We start from the raw sequence: 10151 nt of genomic DNA on the forward strand, positions 1-10151 counted from the left end.
GGCCTCCATTATAAACATTTCAAAGTCCAATTTATCTGTCCGTCCATCAATCCGTCTCTTTTTTAATCTAACAAGTGGTGGTGGTGGTGGTGATTGTGGTGGTGGGGGTGGTGGTGGTGGCGGTGGTGGTGGTAGTGGTGGTGGATACAGGGATAGAGGTGGAGGTGGACTTACTACTACTACTATTATTATTAACATGAGTGGTGGTAGTGGTAGTGGTGGTGGTGGTGGATTCAGGGATAGGAGTAGAGGTGGAGTTACTACTACTACTACTATTATTAACATGAGTGGTGGTAGTGGTGGTGGTGGTGGATACAGGGATGAGTGGAGGTGGAGTTATTACTACTATTGTTATTATCATTGGTGGTGGTAGTGGTTGTGGTGGATAAAGGAATAGGAGTGGAGGTGGAGTTACTACTACTATTATTAACATGAGTGGTGGTGGTGGTGGTCATAAGCTTACAGGGACAAAGGGAATGGAAGGTGTAAATCAACTCTGCAATACGAATAAGGTGGAGGAGGTGGTGGAGGAGGAGGAGGAGGAGGAGGAGTGGAGATGTGTGTAGCAGTAAAAAAAATAATGCCAGATGTTAAGGAAGAATAGATTAGTCAAAGAGAACAAGACATACCAGAGAAGAAGGTAACATGCCTTTTTTAGTATACAAACCACACACACACACACACACACACACACACACACACACACACACACACACACACTCACACACCACGCTATTATAACCTACAGCAAAATTCATTAGACAAACACAACAGTAACATTATTATTTCTCTCAAACCAACTAGCAATAATAATAATAATAATAATAATAATAAAAATAATAATAATAGTAATAATAATAATGATAATAATAATAGCAAGTGGCAAATTCTAATATACTATCATAGCAATATATATTTTTAGTCACACAAATAAAGATAAGAAATATTACACATTCATATATATATAAAGCATTTCATCATCATCGTCAACATCAGCCACAGCATCACCAGCATCATCATAGTCATCATTAGCAAGAGGAAGCAAAATCAATCAATCAGTCAATTTGTAAGCAAGATAAACAAGACATATTAAGTACGTAAGACATGTGTGTGTGTGTGTGAAAGAGCAATTCAGATGCCGTGAAACTCAACTCTACATCGTGTGTGTGTGTGTGTGTGTGTGTGTGTGTGTGTGTGTGGCTAAACAGACATACTATTATAGCCATGAGTGGTCTTCAATACACGTGCCCATGCGAAGTTGTTAGTGAAGGGAAGGGAAGGGAAAGGAAGGGAAAGGAGGAAGAGAGTGAGGGAAGGAGATATACACAAAGAAGAAAGAGCGAGAGGAGAGGAGAAAAGAATGAAGGGAAGTGAAGGTGAGTGAGGGAATTTAGAGATTTAAAAGATAGGGAAGGGAAGTGAAGAGAATGGAGTGAAGTGAAGTGAAGTGAAGGGAAGGGAAGGAGAATAAGGAAATTTAGAGATTCAAAAGAGATAGGGAAGAAAAGTGAAGAGAATAAGGTGAAGTGAAGTGAAATGAAAAGTGAAGTGAAGTGAAGGGGAAAAAAGAGGGCTAAGGAAACGAGATTGATTAGACTGATAGAGAAGGGGACGATATACACAGGAATAGAAGATAATTAGGGTAAGGAAGAGAGAGACAGGGAAGGGAATGAGATAGAGTGAAAGAAACACTATTATAAGGAGTGAAAGTCTGTATGAAAACTGAGTGAAAAAATGAAAAAGTGAAGTGAGCGAAGGATGGAACACGACATGACTGCGACTTGACATGAGTGAGACGTGACATGACTGATACGTGACATGAGTGAGACGTGACATGACTGATACGTGACATGAGTGAGACGTGACATGACTGATACGTGACATGAGTGAGACGTGACATGACTGATACGTGACATGAGTGAGACGTGACATGACTGAGACGAGACATGAGTAAGACGTGACATGGGTGACACTTGACGTGAGTGAAAAGTGACTTGACTGAGAACTTGACATGAGTGAGACTTGACATGACGAAGCGTGACATGAACGAATGAATAAAAAACACAACTTAAAACATGAAAAAAAAAAAAATAGCGTGAGTGTGTTCGTATGTTCGCAAAATAGCCCGCACACCAACAGCGGATGAACATAAATTAAAAAAAAAAGTATATATGAAAATTTACGATCTGATAAATAAATAAAATAAATAAACGGTAAAAAAATTATTCATAGTTAGAGAGAACGAGATCGAGAGCGATAAAAAAAAAAAAATGATATTACAGAAAAAAAAAATTATCGGTCGGTAAAATCAAATTGAAATCGCTTCGCTGTATCGACAAACTAACAAACAGACGAACGAACAAACATTAGCCCTCGCACAAAAGACGTCCCCATATTGATTCTGACCTTTCAAATTCTCTCTCTTATTTACACTTTCTCCTTTTTTTCTTCAACATAATTTCCTCTGTCATTCTCGTTTCCAAGTTCCCTCCTTCCCTCTTTCCTTTATTCCTTCCCTTCTTCCTTCCTTCCTTCCTTCCTTCCCTCTTTCCCTTCTTCATTTCCTCTCTCTCAAAGGTAATTTCTCCATCCATACAGTCAAAAGGAGGAGGAGGAGGAGGAAGAGGAGGAAAGAAGTGATTGAGGATTGAGGGAACGGAAAGAGGAAGGGAATTAGAAAGGAAGGAAAAATAAAGAGAGGAAGATAGGAAGGAAAAAGAAAGCGAAGAGGAAAGGAAGATAAAAAAGGAATAGAAATTGAGAGGAAAAAGAAACTAGAATATTTCCACAGTATCTTTTGTTTCCCTCCTCCTCCTCCACTTCCTCCTCCTCCTCCTCCATCACGTACACATTCCCTCCACCTGCTGCAAACTACACCTGCCCTCTCACACACCTGTTCTCTCTCTCTCTCTCTCTCTCTCTCTCTCTCCAACCAGTTTATATTCCTCCCTTTTCCTCCTTTAATATTTCCTCTTCTTCCTCCCCCTCCTCATTCTTCTTCATCTAATCCTCCTTTGTAACTACCTCCTCCTCCTTCTCTTTCTACTCTTCTTCTCCTCTTCCTTTCCTCTCTTCCATTCTCTTCCTTCTGTATCTCTCAGCTCCTCCTCCTCCTCCTTCTTTTCCCCTCTCACTCACAACCCAGCATCCAAATCTCCTCAATCTCCATCCCTCGTTATTTTCTCTTACTCTCATCCTCCTTCATATCACCTCATTCACTAATACCTTCCTCCCCTTCCCCTTCCCCTCCCTCACACACACCTGTCAACGTCCCTACGCACCTATACACACCTACACCCACACCTGGCTTTATCAATGGGTCCGGAAATGGGGTGTACTGATTGGCTATTACTCGCGCTCCTTGGCCACTCAGCGGTCGAATATATACGTACGTCACGAGGTGGGTTGGTGGGTCGATACTTCCCAAATAGCCTTGACCTTATATGATAGCTGTGGTTTTGAGTTCTATCCTCTGTTTCTCTTCTTTGTCCACTCTTTTTTTTCTTCTTTTTTTTCTTGTTTTCTTTGGTGTTTCTTCCTTTCTTTATCTCTGTTCTTGTTTTTCTATCCTCCTCTTTCTTCTGTCTCCTAGTTCTTGTTTTTCGTCTTCTTCCTTTTCTCCTCCTCCTCCTTCTCCTTCTCTTCCTCTCTCCTTCTCCTCCTCTCTCCCCTCTTTATCAATGCTCTCATTTTTCCCTGCCAAATTTGCGAAAAGAAGAGAACGGAGGAGGCGGGGAAGGGGTGCAGGGGTGGAAGAGGAGGAGGAGGAGGAGGAGGAGGAGGAGGAGAAGAGAAAGGAGTGTGTAAAGATGATGAAGAGAGGTGATAATGATGAGAGGGACCATCCACTTGCGATATTAAGAGGAGAATGAACTATCTTCTTCCCCCTCTTCTTCTTCCTCCTCCTCCTCCACTCTTTTCAACTTTCTTCTTTTTTCTTTGTTATCAAGTCCGAGTTACCTTCTCCTCTTTCTCCTAATCTTCTCCCTCTCCTCTTTTTTATTCTTCCTCTTCTTCTTCATCTTCTGTTAGTCTTTTAATATCAATCCTCTTTTCATTTATTTTATCTCCCATTTTCGGTGTTTGTTCCTCTCTTTTATTCTCCTTTTCCTTGTTTTTCATTCTTTTACTTTCTTTTCATTTATTCTACCTTATTAATTTCTATTTTATGCCTGCTTTCTATTATCCTTCTCTTCCTCCTCCTTCTCTTTCTCCTCTCTTCGTAAATCGGTGTGGAAGAGCAAAGAGGGGGAGAAGAGGAGGTGAGGGAGAGAAACGAATAAGAATCGAAGTGAGAGAAGAAAGAAAAAGGGAAGAGAGGAAACAGGACTAAACAAAGAAGAGACGAAGAGAGAGAGAGAGAGAGAGAGAGAGAGAGAGAGAGAGAGAGAGAGAGAGAGAGAGAGAGAGAGAGAGAGAGAGAGAGAGAGAGAGAGAGAGAGGATATAGAAGGAATAGAAAAGAATGAAAAGGAAGAAGAAGAAACTGTGTAAACAAAGAAGGAGGCGAAGGGAGAGAGAGAAAATAGAGGGAATAAAAAGGAAAGAAAAAAGAGAAAAGGATGGAGAGGAAGAGGAAGAAACAAGGCTAAACAAACAAGGAGGCGAAGGAAGTGAGAGAAAATAAAAAGAATTGAAAGAAAAGTGAATGAAAAGGAGGATAAAAAAATCAGGACTAAACAGAGAAAAAATAAAAATGGGAAATGAATGAAAGAAAAGATAATTAAAAGAATGAAAAGAAAAAACAAAACAGGAGTAAACAACATCCAGCCTCGCCTTAACCCTTTCTTCCCCCCCCCCCAAAAAAAAAATAAACAAGTAAACAAACACACGAACATACGAACAAACATGAGTCCCTGAAATGCTAATGAAACAATGGAATCAAAACAGAAAACAACAACAACAACAACAAAGGCAAATACTGGTTCAGAACACGAAAGGGGAATGAATTTGTGGCTTTTTTTGGTCTTTTTTTTAATCTTGTTTTTGTGGCGATATCCCAATGGTCTCTCTCTCTCTCTCTCTCTCTCTCTCTCTCTCTTTCTCGAATACAGCTTCAATACCCAGAGGAGGAGGAGGAGGAGAAGGAGAAGGAGGAGGAAGAAGAATGGAAAGAAATTAAGTGAGAAGGAAAGAGAAAGGAGGGAGAGAGGAAGAGAAGGGGGAGGAAAGAAGGAAGAGAAAGAAAGAGACGAGAGGAAAGAAAAAGAGAAAGGAAGGTATGAAGGAAAGGAAATAAATGAGAACCAAGATAAAGGAGAGAAAGGGGAGGAAAGATAAATGGGAAAGGGAGAGAAGAGGAGGAGAGAAAGGGAGGAATGATGAAGGAGGTAAGAGAGAGAGAGAGAGAGAGAGAGAGAGAGAGAGAGAGAGAGAGAGAGAGAGAGAGAGAGAGAGAGAGAGAGAGAGAGAGAGAGAGAGAGAGAGAGAGAGAGAGAGAGAGAGAGAGAGAGAGAGAGAGAGAGAGAGAAGAGGAGGAGGAGGAGGAGGAGAATTATGGGAGGCAGGAAGATGCAATGAATAAAGGAAGAAGGAAAGCATGAAAGGAGGAGAAAGGAAGAGAAAGGAGGAGAGAAGAAAATGTTGATAAATGAGACGTGAATGGGATGAGGAAACAAAGGGAGGGAAACAAAGGAAAGGAAACAGATGGAGAGAGGAGGAGGAAGGAAGGAAGGAAGGAAGGAACGGAGGAAGGAATAAACGAAGAGAGAAAAAAGACGAAATAAAGAAAGAAAAGAGAAAAACATGTAGAAAACGAAAGGAAGAGAAAGGGAAGGAAGGAAGGAAGGAAGGAAGAAAAAGGGCAAAGGAAGGAAGGAATAAACAAAGAGAGAAAAAAAGACGAAATAAAGAAAGAGAAAAAGAGAAAAAATGTAGAAAATAACAGAGAAAGAAAGAATGGATGAAAATATAACAAAATAATAGCGAAAGAGTAAACAAAGAGAATAAAAGAGAAACGAAAGAAAGGAATAAGGCAAAGAGGAAGAAAGGAGGAAGAGGAAAGATAAGGAAGATAAAGAAGAAATTAAAGAGGAACATATTTTAGGTTAATTAAAAAGAATGTACGAGAGAGAGAGAGAGAGAGAGAGAGAGAGAGAGAGAGAGAGAGAGAGAGAGAGAGAGAGAGAGAGAGAGAGAGAGAGAGAGAGAGAGTATTGGAAAATTATTGAAGAGATTGGAGGCAGCGAGATGGTATAAAGCAAAGAGGGATTTAAAGGAAGGAAGGGAGGAAGGAAGGAAGGAAGGAAGGAAGAAAGGAAGGAAGGAAGAAAGACTGAAGGAAAGGGAGAAAGGAAGGAAGGAAGGAAGATAAGAAAAATGGTAGAAAGGAAAAAAAAGATGGAAGGAAGGAAGAAAGGAAGGAAGAAAAGAAAGACTGAAGGAAAGGGAGAAAGGAAAGGAAGGAAGGAAATAGGGAATGAAGGATTGGAGGAAGAGAAGAAGAAGAAAGGAAGGAAGGAAGGAGAGAAAAGAAAGCATGAAGAAAAATACGAATGCAGAATGAAAGGAAGAGAAGAAGAAAGGAAGGAAGGCAGGAAGGAAAGAAAATAATGAATGAAGAAAAATACGAATGAAGAAAGAAAGAGAAAGAAAAGAAGAAAGGGATGAAGAAAGGAAGGACACAAAGAATAAATATAATACCAAAAAGATAGATAGATAGATAGATAGAGAGAGAGAGAGAGAGAGAGAGAGAGAGAGAGAGAGAGAGAGAGAGAGAGAGAGAGAGAGAGAGAGAGAGAGAGAGAGAGAGAGAGAGAGAGAGAGAAAGTAACCCACCAGTCATCAGAGGGCTAATTTAACTACTCATAATTTCTCCTTAAAAAAAAATAAGAAGAATTAAACTCCACAAAACCACAAAGAGGAGCAATTAAGAGGCAGTAATAACCTTCTAATTACCCTAAAAATTAAATTACGAGAAGACAAAAATATTACCTCTTTCTCTTTTTCTCTCTCTCGCCCACCGGAATACGATACTCGAGTGAAGATTCTCTCTCTCTCTCTCTCTCTCTCTCTCTCTCTCACTGAAGCTTTATTTTTCACTGCTTCGAAGCCTCATTATTCTCCTCATTTCTTTCTCTTTTTTTTAACTTTTTTTCGTCTTCATTAGACATTTTATTTTGATTTTTAACTTTCTTTTACTCTTTCTCCTTCTCTCTGTTCTCACCCTCTTTCTCCTCTTATTACATATCTCTCTTCTATTTCTTTTTTTCCTCCTTCTTCTATTGTATCTTGTTCCTATTCCTTCAACTTCCTTTCTTCCTCCTCCTCTTCCTCTTCCTCTTCCTCCTCTTATTATTTTCTTATCCTTCTCCTTTCTTCTCTCTCCTCTTTTCCTCCTCCTCCAAACTGAAGGAATGGAGGTGGAGGGAGGTAAAGTAGGAGAAGAGGAGGCAGGTAGGAGTGAAGGAGGAGACAGGAAGAAGAGGAGGAGGAGGAGGAGGAGGAGGAGGAGGAGGGGGAGAGGTGAGGAGAAGGAAATGGAAGGAAATTGGGTGAAAAATGAAAGACAGAGAAGACGCAAGAAATGGGGAAAAAGACTGAAGAGGAGGAGGAAGAAAGGGAAGAGCAGAAGGAGGAAGAGGAAGAGGAGGAAGAGGAGGATCGAAATCTATCCAAGAGAATCCAAAATATAAGAGAAAATGAGATAAAGGAAAGGCGTGAATGAAAGGACAAATTGAAGGAGGAGGAGGAGGAGGAGGAAGAGGAAGAGGAGGAGGAGGAGGAGGAGGCAATCATAGGAGGAAGGAAGATTTGAGCAAAAGCCGGGCGAGGAAAATAGGATGAGAGAGAGAGAGAGAGAGAGAGAGAGAGAGAGAGAGAGAGAGAGAGAGAGAGAGAGAGAGAGAGAGAGAGAGAGAGAGAGAGAGAGAGAGAGAGAGAGAGAGAGAGAGAGGGAAATTGAGGACAATATCATTCTACACATACACACACACACACACCGTCACCATGGCAACACAGGTGAGAGAGAAGACTCATTACCTATCTCTCTCTCTCTCTCTCTCTCTCCCCTTCCATTTCTCACTCCTTTTCCTCCGTGACAACGCTGAACTTGAGGATGAGAGGAAAAGAAGGAGGAAGAGGAGGAGGAGGAGGAGGAGGAAGTTATGTGGGATGAAGATTTAAGTTTTTTTTTCTTTCTTAACTTTAATGCTATTCGGCGTTTAACTTCTTCTCCTCCTTCTTCTTCCTCTTCCTCCTCCTCCTCCTCCTAATTTTCCTCTTTCCATTTCTTTTAATTTTCTTGTCATATTATTTCTCATTATTCGTATTTCTTAGTCATTTTCTTTTTCTTTTTATTTTCTCATTCTTTCTACATTTTTATTTTATTTTATTTTGGGTTGTCCGTTATTTCTGGGTATTCCTCTTCCTCCTCCTCCTCCTCCTCCTCCTCTTCCTCTTCCTCCCTCTGTTACGGGTTGTAAGCTGGGTACTCTCTCTCTCTCTCTCTCTCTCTCCTGCATATTCATTAGGTTGTTGTTGTTGTTGTTGTTGTTGTTTTGCTCTCGCATTACTGTAACACAAACCAGCGGACACACACACACACACACACACACACACACACACACACAGGCCATAATTTGTAGGTGTGTGTGTGTGTGCAGACCGGGAACATAAATCACTGGCCAACACACACACACACACACACACACACACACACACACACACACACACACACACACACACACACGTATTGATAACTTCGAATTCAATCAAAGTTGGCAATGGAGAGTTTTAGTGATCAATACAGATGCTCTCTCTCTCTCTCTCTCTCTCTCTCTCTCTCTCTCTCCATGGACAAAGTAAAATAACAAATTCTTTTAACTATAAGAGGGACGTGAGAGGAATTTTTAAGAGGCTTGGAGGAAACGGAGAGAGAATAGTAATGGGGGAGGAGGAAGAGGAGGAGATGCCTGAATTATATGAAAACGGAAAATGAAGTAGAAAGAAGAAAAAGGAGAAGAACGAAGAGGAAAAGGAAGACAAAAAGAAGATAAGGAATAAGAAGCAAATAAAGAAGAAAATAAAAGAGGAGGAGGAATAAAGAATAAAGAAGAAGAAGAATAGAAGAGGAGGAGGGGAAGGAAGAGGAGAGGAAGAGGTGATACATTAAGGACATAGGAAGGAAGGTAAGAGGAAGATCTTTGTAAGGATAAGTAAGAGTCCTTCACTGTATAAAGAGGAGGAGGAGGAGGAGGAGGAGGAGGAGGAGGAGAAAGGAATGGCTCAGAAATGACCTATTGGAAGTGAATGTCAGTTTCTCTCTCTCTCTCTCTCTCTCTCTCTCTCTCCTTCCTATTCACTTTATTCTCTCTTCTTCCTCCTCCTCCTCCATATAACCAATTCTCCCTCCATTTCCTCTTTCTCCCTTTCTTCCCTCCTTCCTTCCTTCCTCCCTTTCTTTCTTCTCTCCTTCCTTCCTTCCTTCTATTCTTCCTTCCTTCCTTTCTTCCTAAATATATGTAGACAGCAGAATATCAATGAGAGAGAGAGAGAGAGAGAGAGAGAGAGAGAGAGAGAGAGAGAGAGAGAGAGAGAGAGAGAGAGAGAGAGAGAGAGAGAGAGAGAGAGAGAGAGAGAGAGAGAGAGAGAGAGATCAAAGGGAGGGAAGATACTTGATCACATCCACAACAGAAAGAGGAGGAGGAGGAGGAGGAGGAGGAGGAGGAGGAGGAGGAGGAGGAGGAGGAGGAGAAACTAGCGGAAGGAATCCAATCCAATGTTTGCACGTGGATGACTCTTCTCTATCTCCTCCTCCTCCTCCTCTTCTTCCTCCTCCATAGAAAAAACGAATCAAAAGACGACCCGGAAAGTAAGGAAAGGAAATGAAGGATGAGGAGGAGGAGCAGAAGGAGGAGGAGGAGGAGGAGGAGGAGGGGAGGAGGTGACCATTCATCAACATCTTCCATCTCACAACATTGCCGGAGTGTGACCTTCCCTTCCTCCTCCTCCTCCTCCTCTTTTCTGCTTTTTTTCTTTATCCTTCTATTTTTTCTTTAATTCTTACCTTCTTTTATTTCATCTCCTTTTTCGTCACTCTTCTTTCCCTTGTTTTCCTATATTTTCCTTTACTTCCCTTTCCTTTCCTTCTTACTATATCCTTCCCTTCTTCCTTTATTTTGTTTTCTTCCTTTCCACCATTTTCATTTTCTA

General features: G+C 41.0%; 1 protein-coding gene across 13 annotated transcripts in view; it reads right to left on the bottom strand.

Moving 5' to 3' along the window:
* The window catches only part of LOC127008406 (peripheral plasma membrane protein CASK-like), a 165875-nt gene that overhangs the window by 73764 nt on the left and 81960 nt on the right, over positions 1-10151 (bottom strand). The window lies entirely within an intron of this gene.

Source organism: Eriocheir sinensis, chromosome 37, assembly GCF_024679095.1.
Source record: "Eriocheir sinensis breed Jianghai 21 chromosome 37, ASM2467909v1, whole genome shotgun sequence".
In the NCBI taxonomy this organism is placed as follows: Eukaryota; Metazoa; Arthropoda; class Malacostraca; order Decapoda; family Varunidae; genus Eriocheir; species Eriocheir sinensis.